The sequence below is a fragment of the Odocoileus virginianus genome, chromosome 4 (assembly GCF_023699985.2).
Source record: "Odocoileus virginianus isolate 20LAN1187 ecotype Illinois chromosome 4, Ovbor_1.2, whole genome shotgun sequence".
NCBI classification, from domain to species: Eukaryota; Metazoa; Chordata; class Mammalia; order Artiodactyla; family Cervidae; genus Odocoileus; species Odocoileus virginianus.
In genome coordinates this window covers 65,300,190-65,314,324 of record NC_069677.1, presented here as the reverse complement: position 1 = coordinate 65,314,324, position 14,135 = coordinate 65,300,190, and the positions used below count along the sequence as shown (strand labels likewise).

Sequence of the window (14,135 nt, the reverse complement as noted above, 5' to 3'; positions counted from 1 at the left end):
CAACCCAAAACCTATGGGACACTGTAAAAGCAGTGCTAAGGGGAAGGTTCATAGCATTACAGGCCTACCTCAAGAAACAAGAAAAATGTCAAATAAATAACCTAACTCTACACCTAAAGCAATTAGAGAGGGAAGAAATGAAGAACCCCAGGGTTAGTAGAAGGAAAGAAATCTTAAAAATTAGGGCAGAAATAAATGCAAAAGAAACTAAAGAGACCATAGCAAAAATCAACAAAGCTAAAAGCTGGTTTTTTGAAAAAATAAACCAAATTGACAAACCATTAGCAAGACTCATTAAGAAACAAAGGGAGAAGAACCAAATTAACAAAATTAGAAATGAAAATGGAGAGATCACAACAGACAACACTGAAATACAAAGGATCATAAGAGACTACTACCAGGGGGTACTCTTTTGCCCCCTTCTGATGCCTATGTCAGAAGCTTTCTCTATCTCCTTTATACTTTAATAAAACTTTATTACACAAAAGCTCTGAGCGATCCAGCCTCGTCTCTGGCCCCGGATTGAATTCGTCTCCTCCGGAGGCCAAGAATCCCGCGTCTAATCGTTCAGCAACAACCTTTCATCTTGGGGGCTCGTCCGGGATCCTTCAAGACAAGATGGGAGCTAATAATTCCAGCCTCACTCCTTTGAACTGTATCCTGAAAAACTGGGATAGATTTGATCCCCAGGGCTTAAAGAAGAAACACCTGGTCTTCCTATGTGATACTGCATGGCCACGGTACCCACTGGAGGACGGCGAACGGTGGCCAGTTGGAGGGTCTCTTAAATGGGCCTGATAATCTATGTGAGCCTACTTCTGCTGACTCCAGAAATCCTGAGTCTGCCATTTGATCCTCAAGACAATGCCTTCCTGTCCTGGGCTCACTCCTATGCTGCATTCCACAATCGGTCTAACTGCTGGGTCTGCGGAGCACTCCCCACTTCATCAGTGGAAGGCTTCCCGTGGTGGACATCTCCACTTCAAGGAAAAGACTTTCTCCAAGTCTGCGAATACCTTCAACAACAATCACATGTGATGCCTCTTCTTCGTCTGGTGACATCTAACAATCCTAGAATGGACTAGTGTAATACTCTATACTTTAACTATGGACATAATGTGACTTTTAATTTTGATTATACACTGTCTCAGTTTAATGACTATTTTGCTGCACATATATACCTGATATGAGCACTAATGTTACTCATTTTACTAAACACATGAACAAGATGATTAGGGCCATGGATACTCCTGAAGCCTCTATTGTCTCACTTTGGGAGACGTTAACTAGTTCCCCATGGTGGAAATCTATCTTAATTACAATAAAAAAATAAAAAAAAAAAAAGAGACTACTACCAGCAGCTCTATGCCAATAAAATGGACAACCTGGAAGAAATGGACAAGTTCTTAGAAAAGTATAACTTTCCAAAACTGAACCAGGAAGAAATAGAAGATCTTAACAGAGCCATCACAAGCAAAGAAATCGAAACTGTAATCAGAAATCTTCCAGCAAACAAAAGCCCAGGACCAGATGGCTTCACAGCTGAATTCTACCAAAAATTTAGAGAAGAGCTAACACCTATCTTAAACTCTTCCAGAAAATTGCAGAAGAAGGTAAATTTCCAAACTCATTCTATGAGGCCATCATCACCCTAATTCCAAAACCAGACAAAGATGCCACAAAAAAAGAAAACTACAGGCCAATATCACTGATGAACATAGATGCAAAAATCCTTAACAAAATTCTAGCAAACAGAATCCAACAACATATTAAAAAGATCATACACCATGACCAAGTGGGCTTTATCCCAGGAATGCAAGGATTCTTTAATACCCACAAATCAATCAATGTAATACACCACATTAACAAATTGAAAGATAAAAACCATATGATTATCTCAATAGATGCAGAGAAAGCCTTTGACAAAATTCAACATCCATTTATGATTAAAACTCTCCAGAAAGCAGGAATAGAAGGAACATACCTCAACATAATAAAAGCTATATATGACAAACCCACAGCAAGCATCACCCTCAATGGTGAAAAATTGAAAGCATTTCCCCTGAAATCAGGAACAAGACAAGGGTGCCCACTCTCACCACTACTATTCAACATAGTTTTGGAAGTGTTGGCCACAGCAATCAGAGCAGAAAAAGAAGTAAAAGGAATCCAGATAGGAAAAGAAGAAGTGAAACTCTCTCTGTTTGCAGATAACATGATCCTCTACATAGAAAACCCTAAAGACTCTACCAGAAGATTACTAGAGCTAATCAATGAATATAGTAAAGTTGCAGGATATAAAATTAACACACAGAAATCTCTTGCATTCCTATACACTAACAATGAGAAAACAGAAAGAGAAATTAAGGAAACAATACCATTCACCATTGCAACAAAAAGAATAAAATACTTAGGAGTATATCTACCTAAAGAAACAAAAGACCTATACATAGAAAACTATAAAACACTGATGAAAGAAATCAAAGAGGACACAAACAGATGGAGAAACATACCGTGTTCATGGATTGGAAGAATCAATATTGTCAAAATGGCTATACTACCCAAAGCAATCTATAGATTCAATGCAATCCCTATCAAGCTACCAACGGTATTTTTCACAGAACTAGAACAAATAATTTCACAATTTGTATGGAAATACAAAAAACCTCGATTAGCCAAAGTAATCTTGAGAAAGAAGAATGGAACTGGAGGAATCAACCTGCCTGACTTCAGGCTCTACTACAAAGCCACAGTCATCAAGACAGTATGGTACTGGCACAAAGACAGAAATATAGATCAATGGAACAGAGTAGAAAGCCCAGAGATAAATCCATGAACGTATGGTCACCTTATCTTCGACAAGGGAGGCAAGGATATACAATGGAAAAAAGACAACCTCTTTAACAAGTGGTGCTGGGAAAACTCGTCAACCACTTGTGAAAGAATGAAACTAGAACACTTTGTAACACCATACACAAAAATAAACTCAAAATGGATTAAAGATCTAAATTTAAGACCAGAAACTACAAAACTCCTAAAGGAGAACATAGGCAAAACACTCTCCGACATAAATCACAGCAGGATCCTCTATGACCCACCTCCCAGAATACTGGAAATAAAAGCAAAAATAAACAAATGGGACCTAATGAAACTTAAAAGCTTTTGCACAACAAAGGAAACTATAAGCAAGGTGAAAAGACAGCCCTCAGATTGGGAGAATATAATAGCAAATGAAGCAACAGACAAAGGATTAATCTCAAAAATATACAAGCAGCTCCTGAAGCTTAATTCCAGAAAAATAAATGACCCAATCAAAAAATGGGCCAAAGAACTAAACAGACATTTCTCCAAAGAAGACAGACAGATGGCTAACAAACACATGAAAAGATGCTCAACATCACTCATTATCAGAGAAATGCCAATCAAAACCACAATGAGGTACCATTACACGCCAGTCAGGATGGCTGCTATCCAAGTCTACAAGCAATAAATGCTGGAGAGGGTGTGAAGAAAAGGGAACCCTCTTACACTGTCGGTGGGAATGCAAACTAGTACAGCCGCTATGGAGAACAGTGTGGAGATTTCTTAAAAAGCTGGAAATAGAACTGCCATATGACCCAGCAATCCCACTCCTGGGCATACACACCAAGGAAACCAGATCTGAAAGAGACACGTGCACCCCAATGTTCATCACAGCACTGTTTATAATAGCCAGAACATGGAAGCAACCCAGATGCCCATCAGCAGACGAATGGATAAGGAAGCTGTGGTACATATACACGATGGAATATTACTCAGCCGTTAAAAAGAATTCATTTGAATCAGTTCTAATGAGATGGATGAAACGAGCCCATTATACAGAGTGAAGTAAGCCAGAAAGATAAAGAACATTACAGCATACTAACACATATGGAATTTAGAAAAATGGTAATGATAACCGTATATGCAAAACAGAAAAAGAGACACAGATGTACAGAACAGACTTTTGGACTTTGTGGGAGAAGGCGAGGATGGGATGTTTCAAAAGAACATCATGTATATTAGCTATAGTGAAACAGATCACCAGCCCAGGTGGGATTCATGAGACAAGTGCTCGGGCCTGGTGCACTGGGAAGACCCAGAGGAATCGGGTGGAGAGGGAGGTGGGAGGGGGGATCGGGGTGGGGAATACATGTAACTCCATGGCTGATTGATATCAATGTATGACACAACCCACTACAATACTGTAAAGTAATTAGCCTCCAACTAATAAAAATTAATGAAAACAAAACAAAAGGATTTATTTAAATACTTTCTTCTATTCTATCTTTTCCTGCACTTAGAATTCTTCAACGACTGAGGCTTGTCATGCTCCTTTGTCAATTCAGAGCCTCATATGATGCCAGTAACTTCATAAGTGCTTCTGTAACTGTCAGCTGAGTCACACACACACTGACCAGCTGGTGGGGAACCACCATGGCTCCATCATCTCTAAGAATAAAAAAGGTTTTTTTTTTTTTAAAAAAAAAAGAAAAGTGGGGAAGTTATATTTAAAAGGATAATAAACAGAAAACAGAATAAAGGAGCTGCAAAATATTCAATAATAAAAATCTAATTATATCAGTATAGATTTTTCCAGTAGGGAAGAAAAGACTTTGAAAAAATGACTGGGGTTGGTGGGGAGGGATAAATGAGTTTGGGATTAACAGATACATGCTCCTATATATAAAATAAACAACAAGGACCTACTACATAACAGAGGGAACCATATTCAATATCTTGTAAAACCTATAAAGGAAAACATCTACACACACACAGACACAGATACAACTGAATCACCTTGCTCTACACCTGACACGAAACAATGTAAATCAACTATACCTCAATTAAAAAAAAAAAAAAATTTTTAAAAAGCAACATGGACTCTGACTGCAATGATTCAAGACTAGAGTCAGGAAAAGAGGAAGGTCAAAAGGAAGCTACTATTGTAGAGAAAAGAAGGACTGGAGGCCAGAGCATGGGCACAACAGTGATAAAGGAGAGAAACAAACATGGATTACCTTTTTGCTTTAGGTATCTCTTATCAGGAAAAATTCTTGGACTTCCTTGGTGGCCCAGTGGATAAGAATCTGCCTGCCAATGCAGCAGACATAGTTCAGTCCCTGGTCCAGGAAGATTCCACAGGCTGAGAGCAACTAAGCCCGGGAACCACAACTATTGAGCCTGCGTGCTGCAACTCCTGAAGCCTGTACACCCTAGAGCATGCCCCACAACAAGAAGCCACCTCAAGGAGAAGCCCAAGCACTGCACCTAGACAGCAGCCCTGCTCACGGCAACTAGAAAAACCCTGCATGAAGCACCCAACACAGCCAAAGAAGTTAAATTAGTGTATTAAATTAAAAGGAAAATCCTCTTCAGATTGGATGGGTTTAAACAAGCATTGGCATCTTGCACAAAATGGGCATTTAATCAATGAATTAATGGAAACCAAACCTCAATATACATAAGATTAAAGAAAGTTGGGCTTCCTTGGCAGCTCAGCTGGTAAAGAATCCGCCTGCAATGCAGGAGACCCCAGTTCGATTCTCAGGTCAGAAGATCCCCTGGAGAAGGGATAGGCTACCCGCTCTAGCATTCATGGGCTTCCCTGGTGGCTCAGATGGTCAAGAATCCACCTGCAATGTGGGAGACCTGGTTCGATCCCTGGGTTGGGAAGATCCCCTGGAGGAGGGCAAGGCAACTCATTCCAGTATTCTTGCCTGTAGAATCCTATGGACAGAGGAGCCTGGTGGGCTACAGTCCATGGGGTCGCAAAGAGTTAGACACGACTGAACGACTAAGCACACAGCACATATGCTCTAAGTAAACCATCAACAAGGTACAACATATCACTCCAGTTACAAAGTCCATCCAGCTGCAAGGGAAAGAGGATCCTGTCAACTACTGATCACTGAAGTTAAATGTAACTCTAGACAAGATTATCACTGAGATTAAATGTAACTCTAGGCAAGATTTCAGAGTCATGTCTGATAGAAGTCTATGAACACAGAAAAAGCAGCAACCAATCTAGGTGACTGGAAACCATTATAGTTTCATTAAGAACAAGCAATGTCAGATTAGTATGCTTTTTTTTCCCCTGACATTTATTGAACAGATAGGATTTTTAAAGATGAAGGATATGAAATTATTTGGGTTTTAGGAAGGCAAGTGTTAAAGTTCCTTATAAATTCCTTGTGAAAACCTGGAAATATTTGAGATAGATAATGATAAATTAGCTTCATTTCTAACTGGCTGAACAACTTGAACCAAAGAACTAATTTTTTTCAAATCAACCCTCAGGTCTCTAGCAGCACAAGAACGCTCTTAGGCCCACCTCATCAACACTTCAAAAAAATTTGTATGAAGACTGTACCAGCATTATCAAACTTACAATTTATCAAATGTATGGAAAAACAATAAGCTTTTTTACTGAATGATCAAATTAAGATTTTTTTTTTTTTTTTTTAAGAGTAAACATACTGGAACCAATCTGACAAGATAAAATTTAACTGGGATAGATGTGAAGTCCTATTGAAACATAGTCTATTAAAGAACTTGGAAAGCATGGACAAAATTCAAATTTCAGCTGACTACAAAATCAATAATGGATAACGCACACAGCACTTAGATGGCAGGGACCATTCTAAATGCTTAACACATATATACTCATTTATTCTTTAAAACAACCCTATGAGACAGGTACCATCATAAACTCCATTTTACAAATGAGAAAACTGAGGCCCTGGATGTTTACACAATTTACTCAAGGTTACCCAGCTGATATAGAGCCAGGACTTAAACCCAGGCAGGCTAGCTCCAGAATTCATTTCCTTAGACAGGACATTATCATAAATTAACAGTGCAATGCGGTTGCCAAAAGAAGCAAGACTACTCTTAAAGTATGTGCTTTAAAATCAGAGTGGTGACTTCTGGTTCTCTCCACAGGTTAATATCTAACTACACGTACTACACTGCTAAGAAGGGTATGGACGAACTGACACAAATCCACAAATAAGCCATCAGTATTGTGAAGAGGTACAAATCAAAACAACAAATCCACTAGAGGAAGTTAAAGACTTGAGAATATTTTGTCCAGAGAAGAAAAGAATCAGGAAAACATAGGAAGTGTCTTTGAATATTTGAAAACTCATAGAAGAGACAGAACTAGAAACAGTGAAGAGATAACTTTAGTTCAATAAAAGAAATAATTTTTTAGAAGTTAAAGTTGTCCAAATATCTCTACCTCAGAACCTATGAACCTTCTCTCCAGAAAATATCCAAATACATATAATTTTGTATAAAGTTTTCAAGGGCCCACAAATCTACTTTTAAATCTATTTATGTCCTACCCCTAGAATCATTTACCTCAATTAAAATGGAAAGGATTTAAGTATGAAGAGGTGAATATGTTTAATCTAGAAAATTCATCACAACTTAAAATTCTAGGATTGAAAAAAATTCTGAACTCTATGCTTTCTAGTTTCTTCTAAGATACATTAAGATACACATTGCAATAAGAGCTTAAAATATGATGCTGAGTTCGAAAAAAGTGAAATCAAGTTTGCCAAGTGACAATGTAAACTGACTACAAGATTCTGAGTATCAGTTATAATGGCTTATTATTTAATCTTTTAAAGAAACATATCTAAGTTTAAAGATAAAAAAGATGCTAAGGTACTACTCAATATCTAATATTTAATGCCCAAATTAGAAAGTGCCTCCTTCTACTTTCAAGCCTTAATCTTTTCATCTTTCAGTCCCAGTTAACTGTTAAGATTGACAAACTGAGAAAACGGACTAGAAGGTAAAATACCAGGTTCTAACCTATGCCATGAACTTAATTTTGGCTTAATCTGTTTCTTACCAAACTCTAAAAACTTTCATGTATCTAAATGGGCTTTAAAAATGGTAAAGTGCAGATGTAAATATAAACAACTCATGTATTATGCATAAAACATAAAAATGTCAACAACAACAAAACAAAAAAGTTTTTCTATCATGCTAAAAAAAAAAAGCAAAGGTATATGCACATACAATTCCTAATTCCAAAAAGCAATGTTTGAATCCTTCAGGTTGTGTTTCAGTGAATAATTTTAATCCACAAATACTTTCCATATTAAGGATAAATCTATCTGTACATCCAATTTCAAGCTGCAAAGAGAGGACATAGCTCAGACAGTTAAGAATTTTGGCTGCAAGGGAAAAACTTGAAAGTGCCAGTTGGACGTCACCATTTCCAAGAGTTGGTGGGAAAGGTACATGATCACAAAATGGTAACATTAAGTATGACACACTTGAAAATTCTGTTTTCTCTCCTAATTAACCAACCACACATAATGGAACTCAAAAACAAGAGTCTTGGGCCTTTATTAAATATAAGCACCACATTGCTGAAACTGCAACTGTACTGCCAGAACAGGGCTACAGACACCATGTCTGCCATGAGACTAGACTCTAGTTCCAGGCACAAGATGTTCTAATAAATAACAAATGCATCAAGCGCCAGCACACAAGTGTGACAGAATCTGGGGTCTAGACATTTGATTTTTCTCCCGGTGCTACTTGAGAATGGCCACTGCCATTAAAGATTTATTACAGTAACAGGATAGTGATAAAACTTTAGCTAAACTGCAGGCCAACCAATGAAATGGAAAAGCAACATGCAATAACAGATCAACGAAATTAATTTCTATTTAATTTTGTACAGTAGGCTCATGATTACGCTGTATAAAGAACAGATGAATAACCTAAACTGTATCTATTAGGTAAAGATGATTTCAAGCCATTAAGAGAAAAGTGGCCCAGAAAAAAATCAGGCTATAGAACTCAAATGGAAAAAACACACTAAGATTTGGGAGACAAAGGGGAAGGAAGGGAATGAGCTACTGACTTACTAAAAAGAGAGCAAAGAAATGGGACAGGGAGTCTGAGCCCTCTGAGACAGAATGAGGAAGAAAAAGAATTCAAAGGCTCAAAGGGAGCTTTAGCAGTGAATACAGAAAGGGATGAAACTGTTAACTGTCTCAACAGAAAAACCAAAAACAATAGGGGGAACTTTTCTAAACCATCATGCAGGGTGGTCAATTCAATGCCTAACTCATGCAGGGCAGGGCACTTCGTAGGACGCGAACTTCGTTGCAAATAGCTCCACCGATTAGTTCATTTCCTCCTGACCACCCCCAATAGAGGGTTACTACTACAGATGAAGGAACTGAGACCACACAACGTCAGGGAACACAAGCTGGTACCAGAGACTGGGCGCTCATCTTAGCTGCAAGATCCTACAAAACTCTTACACTTTTCTATGGAAAGGAACCTTAAATCTCTGGAATTTCCAAGAGTCAGGGCTCAAAAGTGATCCCCTACTTTAGAGAAAAGTTCCTTGCGGAGGTTGCAAGGCTCTTCCAAGCGCACGAGGCTTTGGAACTCTGAAATACACCTGGTAGAGACAGATGAAGGCATGCGGGTCATAAAAGGAGAAAAAGTCGGAAAAGTCAGACTTAGAAGCCATTCTTCTAAAGATACCGAAAAAAGTAGAAAGCAGCCCTTCCTCTCTTCCAGCAGGCGTGACTCAGGGACGGTGCCTCCCCACAATTTGCTCTGTGTGTGTTGGGGTGGAGGGTAGTCTCGGGTTTCCCACTCCCTTCCCCAGGCACTCAAGGGTTACTCGGCCAGGCCTGGAAGAACGCGTGGGAATAAACAGATGGGACCCAGAGTGACTAGGGGGCCCGGAGACGTAGGGAGGGAAACCTGCCCAGGATCACGCCGGGCGGGGTCCAGAGGCCCTCCGCACGGAGCCCGCGCCCGCGCCCCGGACCTTACCGCCGCTTGGCTGCAGGGGACAAGGCGGCCGCGCAGGACTGTTCTTCGAGCTTGGAGCGCGTTTTCAGGCGCCTTTGCTACAGTGGCGCCCGCGCTTGGCGGCGCCCGGATTCCGGCGGACTCACACTCGCGGAGGGTGGGCGACCAGCGGCCTGCCTAGTCGAGGCCCTGGAGTTCTAAGCCCCAGGACGCCGACCGCGCGCGCGCGCCTTCGAGCCTGCCCAAAGAGGAAGGGTCAGGGAGCGCCTGGAGAACCGAGCAGCGCCAGCGGCTGCAGCCGAGATCTCCGGCAGCTTCGTCCGCCCTCGCCCGGCCCAGCCACTGCCCCGCTTCCCCCGCGCAAGCTTTGGCGGCGGAGCAGCACGGTGAGCGCCGATTGGCCCTCTGGATGAATGACGTACGGCGCCTCTCCCCACGGATTGGCCAGGCTGGCGGTGCGTGCACGGAGTAAACAAACCCCGCCCCCAGGCTTCCCAAAGAGAGGAGGGGGCCGCTAGGTGGAGGAGCGGGGTCTTAAGCACTCTGTGGGGTATCTGGGTAATCCACTGGAGGTTCTCAGTGGATCGCCTGCAACGATCCTTCCGCGTGCTTCCCAGCCGCCTCCGGAGCCGGCTACAGGCCTGAGGCCTAAAATTATAGCCACACCCTCTCCCCCTTCCCCCGGCCTGGGTGGAATCCTGACTTTTCCATCCGCCCCCATCCCCCCCGGCCCCTTACAATAAAACCCCGATCTTTCTTAGAAAAAGGGAAAGGGGTGTCCCTAGTTCCCAGGCACATCTCGGTTCCCAGCCACTTGATCAGTCGCCTCTTGGGGAGCAGCCTAGAGGGGCAAGGGGACGAGTGATGAGGCCACGTGTGGGGCCAAGTTTGCAGTACCTTGTAAATTATGCAGACAGTGGGTTAAAGACTGCCAGGGTGTGAGGTCTTCAACAAACCGGCAAATAAGATCCAAACCCGGCCAGGTCACCATATCACATGGACGCTGAAGAGAAAATCGCAGCTCCCACCTATTTAGTTCAGTGTTAATAATACATTCTGTGCCTATCTGAAAAATCATGTGTGAGTTTGCATTTTAGTGGGCTTCCCTTGTGGCTCGGTTGGTAAAGAATCCGCCTGCAACGCGGGAGACCTGGATTCGATCCCTCGGTTGGGAAGATCCCCTGGAGAAGAGAAAAGCTACCCACTCCAGTATTCTGGCCTGGAGAACTCCATGAACTGTGTAATCGATAGGGTCGCAAAGAGGCGGATGGGACCGAGAGACTTTCATTTCACTTCACTTACATTTTAGTGGGGTGGTAAAGGTAATATGCAAAAGAAATAAGCAAAATATAAGCTATGTTACATGCTGGGACATGCTGTGGGGGAAAAATCTGGCAGACCAGGGATGGCTTTAAGGGATGGCCTGTTTTAGAGTGCCCAGTCAAGGAGACAGGAACGTGCCATTTAAATAAATACCTAAAGGGAGTGGAGGCGGAGAGAACGAGACTTTGGACCTCTCTCGGGTGGAGTGGAGAAATGATTTCTGCATAACTGTACATAAGTTCTAGGCGGTCAAGAAAGCCCAATGCAGTCTCCTTGGACTGATTCTAAAATGCAAAAGCCCCAAAGGAGTCATTACCGTGCATTTTTCAGTAATGGATCAATAGATGTAGCTTCCACAGAAATTTTGTTGAGATTTCAACTTAAATACTTTTCAAACACTCTAGGGACAAAGATACAAAAATGAGCAAAACAGATGAAACCTCCATCCTCAAGAAGCTCAGTCTAGCAGGAGAGCTGGATTGTAAACCACCTCGGTATAATGTACAAATAATCCAAGAAGTATTAATAGACGCATGGCTGTGCTTGGGCTAATGGGGGGGGGGGGGGAGTGGTGGATGTTAATTTAGGAAGAGTACCTTGGAATCTTTTTTTAATTGAATAAAACTGCTTTATTATATTATGAAGTATAATATACTGGACATTATGTTTGGAATCTTTTTATGAAGACAACTCTGCTAAATATTGGAGTAAGGATATGGATTTCAGTAATTCTCTGACTTCTGTAAATTTTTAAGGTGAGAGTCTGAAAATGAAATTAAGTTAAACAATATAAAATAGTTAATATTTGGCAATTTTCATGTTTCCTGTAGAGTTAATATGAGGATTTTGCTATGTAATACATATAGTAAGTGTTCAATAAATAATGATTATGATCATTTGATAATAGTGCTTTAAAAAAAATGCTTTAAAAGTCAGTGTTTCATAACAGCTTCCAATACCATGAAGTAAAGTGGGCATGCAGGTTCAAATTTTCCATATACTGGTTTGATCTAGCTGTGAATTTCCATGACCTAATCAGGGTATGCTGTAAAAGACACTAAATGCTAGTTTCACAGCAGGCCAAGAAATTCAGAATAAGGAACAGCTTGATTTTGAAGCCAAAAACTGAAAATTCTCCAGAACAGAATAAATTGTCAAGTTGCTTCAGGGAGAAAAATTCATGTAAATCAATTTTTCATTCCCACTCACAGCTTCAATTTAGCAATTTGCACAACAGTCAGCTTTCTCTCTTCCTTCTCATTTCCCCATTAAAAGATCTGATTTCCTTTGAAAAGGTAAATAAAGCTTCCACTATCTCCAAGGAAGGAGAGTAGATGTTTGAAACATGACAGAATACTTACTGATTCCGCAAACACTTACTAAGCACTTATTATAAAGCAACAGTGCAAGGTACTGGAAATACACACATAAATGTCCAAAGAACTTCCTTTGTTCATAGGTGTTCCTGTGTGTAGAATAATCCCCCAGTTCACCCACACCTCATCTACACATGCTTTCTCTTCTAAGCTAAAACAACATTTTCTAGAAAAGCTTCTTCTGACTCCAGCTCTTTGCCCATAAAATTGTCTTTCTAACATTCATGAAGCTTGCAATTACTCATCTAGTACCTGTATCCTGTATCATTTAGTACCAGGGAAGCCCTTGTTAGACTGCAAGTTCCTTGCAATATCATCCTATTCACTGCGCTTCTCTGGTGGCTCAGTGGTAAAGAATCTGCCTGCAATGCAGGAGACACAGGTTCTATCCCTGAGTCAGGAAGATCCCCTGGAGAAGGCAATGTCAACCTACTCCAATATTCTTACCTGGGAGATCCCATGGACAGGGGAGCCTGGTGGGCTACAGTCCATGGGGCCGCAAAGAGTCGGACATGACTTAAAGCGACTAAACACACACACACACACACACACACACATCTTATTCACTGCAATATCCTTGGTGCCTTAGGGAAGCTCAGTAAGTTTTTATTGAATGGATGAGAGCGCCACAGCCTAACACATTTAGAAAGAAGAGACGAACATAAATAAAAATTCTACTTGTAAATTTGTGGGTCAACAAGCCACCGGCCATGAAAGAGATCTATTAAGAGTTAAACCTGAGGACTGTCTGTGCTGCCTCTCTCCTGGGGCTGGGCACTTTCAGTAGGTGGAGCGCTATGGCTCCTGGACCAGTGTCTCTCACAATTTAATGTGCCCAGGAATCACTTAGAGGTCTTATTAAAATTCAGACTCTAGATCGACAGGTCTGAGGTGGGGTGTAGAATCTGTATTTCCAACAAATTTCCAACTGCTTCATCAGATGCTACACTCTGAGTGACAAAGTCTTTCCTGACCCCTTTTTGCCATTTGCAAAGATCCATAGTTGTCTAGACTTTTGCAGTTGCAGATATGGCTTTTTTAAAAAACACGCTGTTTTCACATCTAATCCATCCAGTGACAAACAAAAGAAATAACTCTTCAGAGAACATCAAGGCCTTGTCCTCCGGAGACAGTCCTATTATATGCCCTTTAGTCACATTAAAAGGGCAGAGTGGAATCAAAGTCCTGGAATTTCTTTAGTGAGGGACACAACTTTCTCCTTATTACATTTCTGGAATGATTTGGTTTGTTCAGTGGGAAGATTTCACAGTCATCATTAGTAAAAGTAACCTCTTCTTAATATCAAACCCAAAATTATTTTTAGAATAAAATTTCACTTGTCCTAAAAACATAGAGTATATATGAGGTATAAGAAATAATGATAATATGATCCAGCAGTCCCACTCCTGCGCATATATCTGGATAGAACTATAATTCAAAAAGATACATGCACCACTATATTCACAGCAGCACTATTTACAATAACCAAGACATGGAAACAAACTAAATGTCCATCAACAGAAGAATGGATAAAGAAAATGCGGTACCTGTCTACAGTGGAATATTACTCAGCCAAAAAAAAAAAAAGAAATAATACCATTTGCAGTAACATGGGTG

General features: G+C 40.8%; 1 protein-coding gene across 3 annotated transcripts in view; it reads right to left on the bottom strand.

Moving 5' to 3' along the window:
• The window catches only part of TFDP2 (transcription factor Dp-2), a 209,111-nt gene extending 198,927 nt beyond the window's left edge, over window positions 1–10,184 (bottom strand). For 2 of the 3 annotated variants that reach the window (XM_070466651.1, XM_070466652.1), the window contains exon 1: window positions 9,841–10,184. The gene's annotated coding sequence lies outside the window, so the exon portion shown is untranslated. The remainder of the gene's footprint in view (window positions 1–9,840) is intronic. The other variant, XM_070466650.1, reaches the window with a different exon arrangement.
• Between the last annotated feature and the right edge of the window lie 3,951 nt (window positions 10,185–14,135).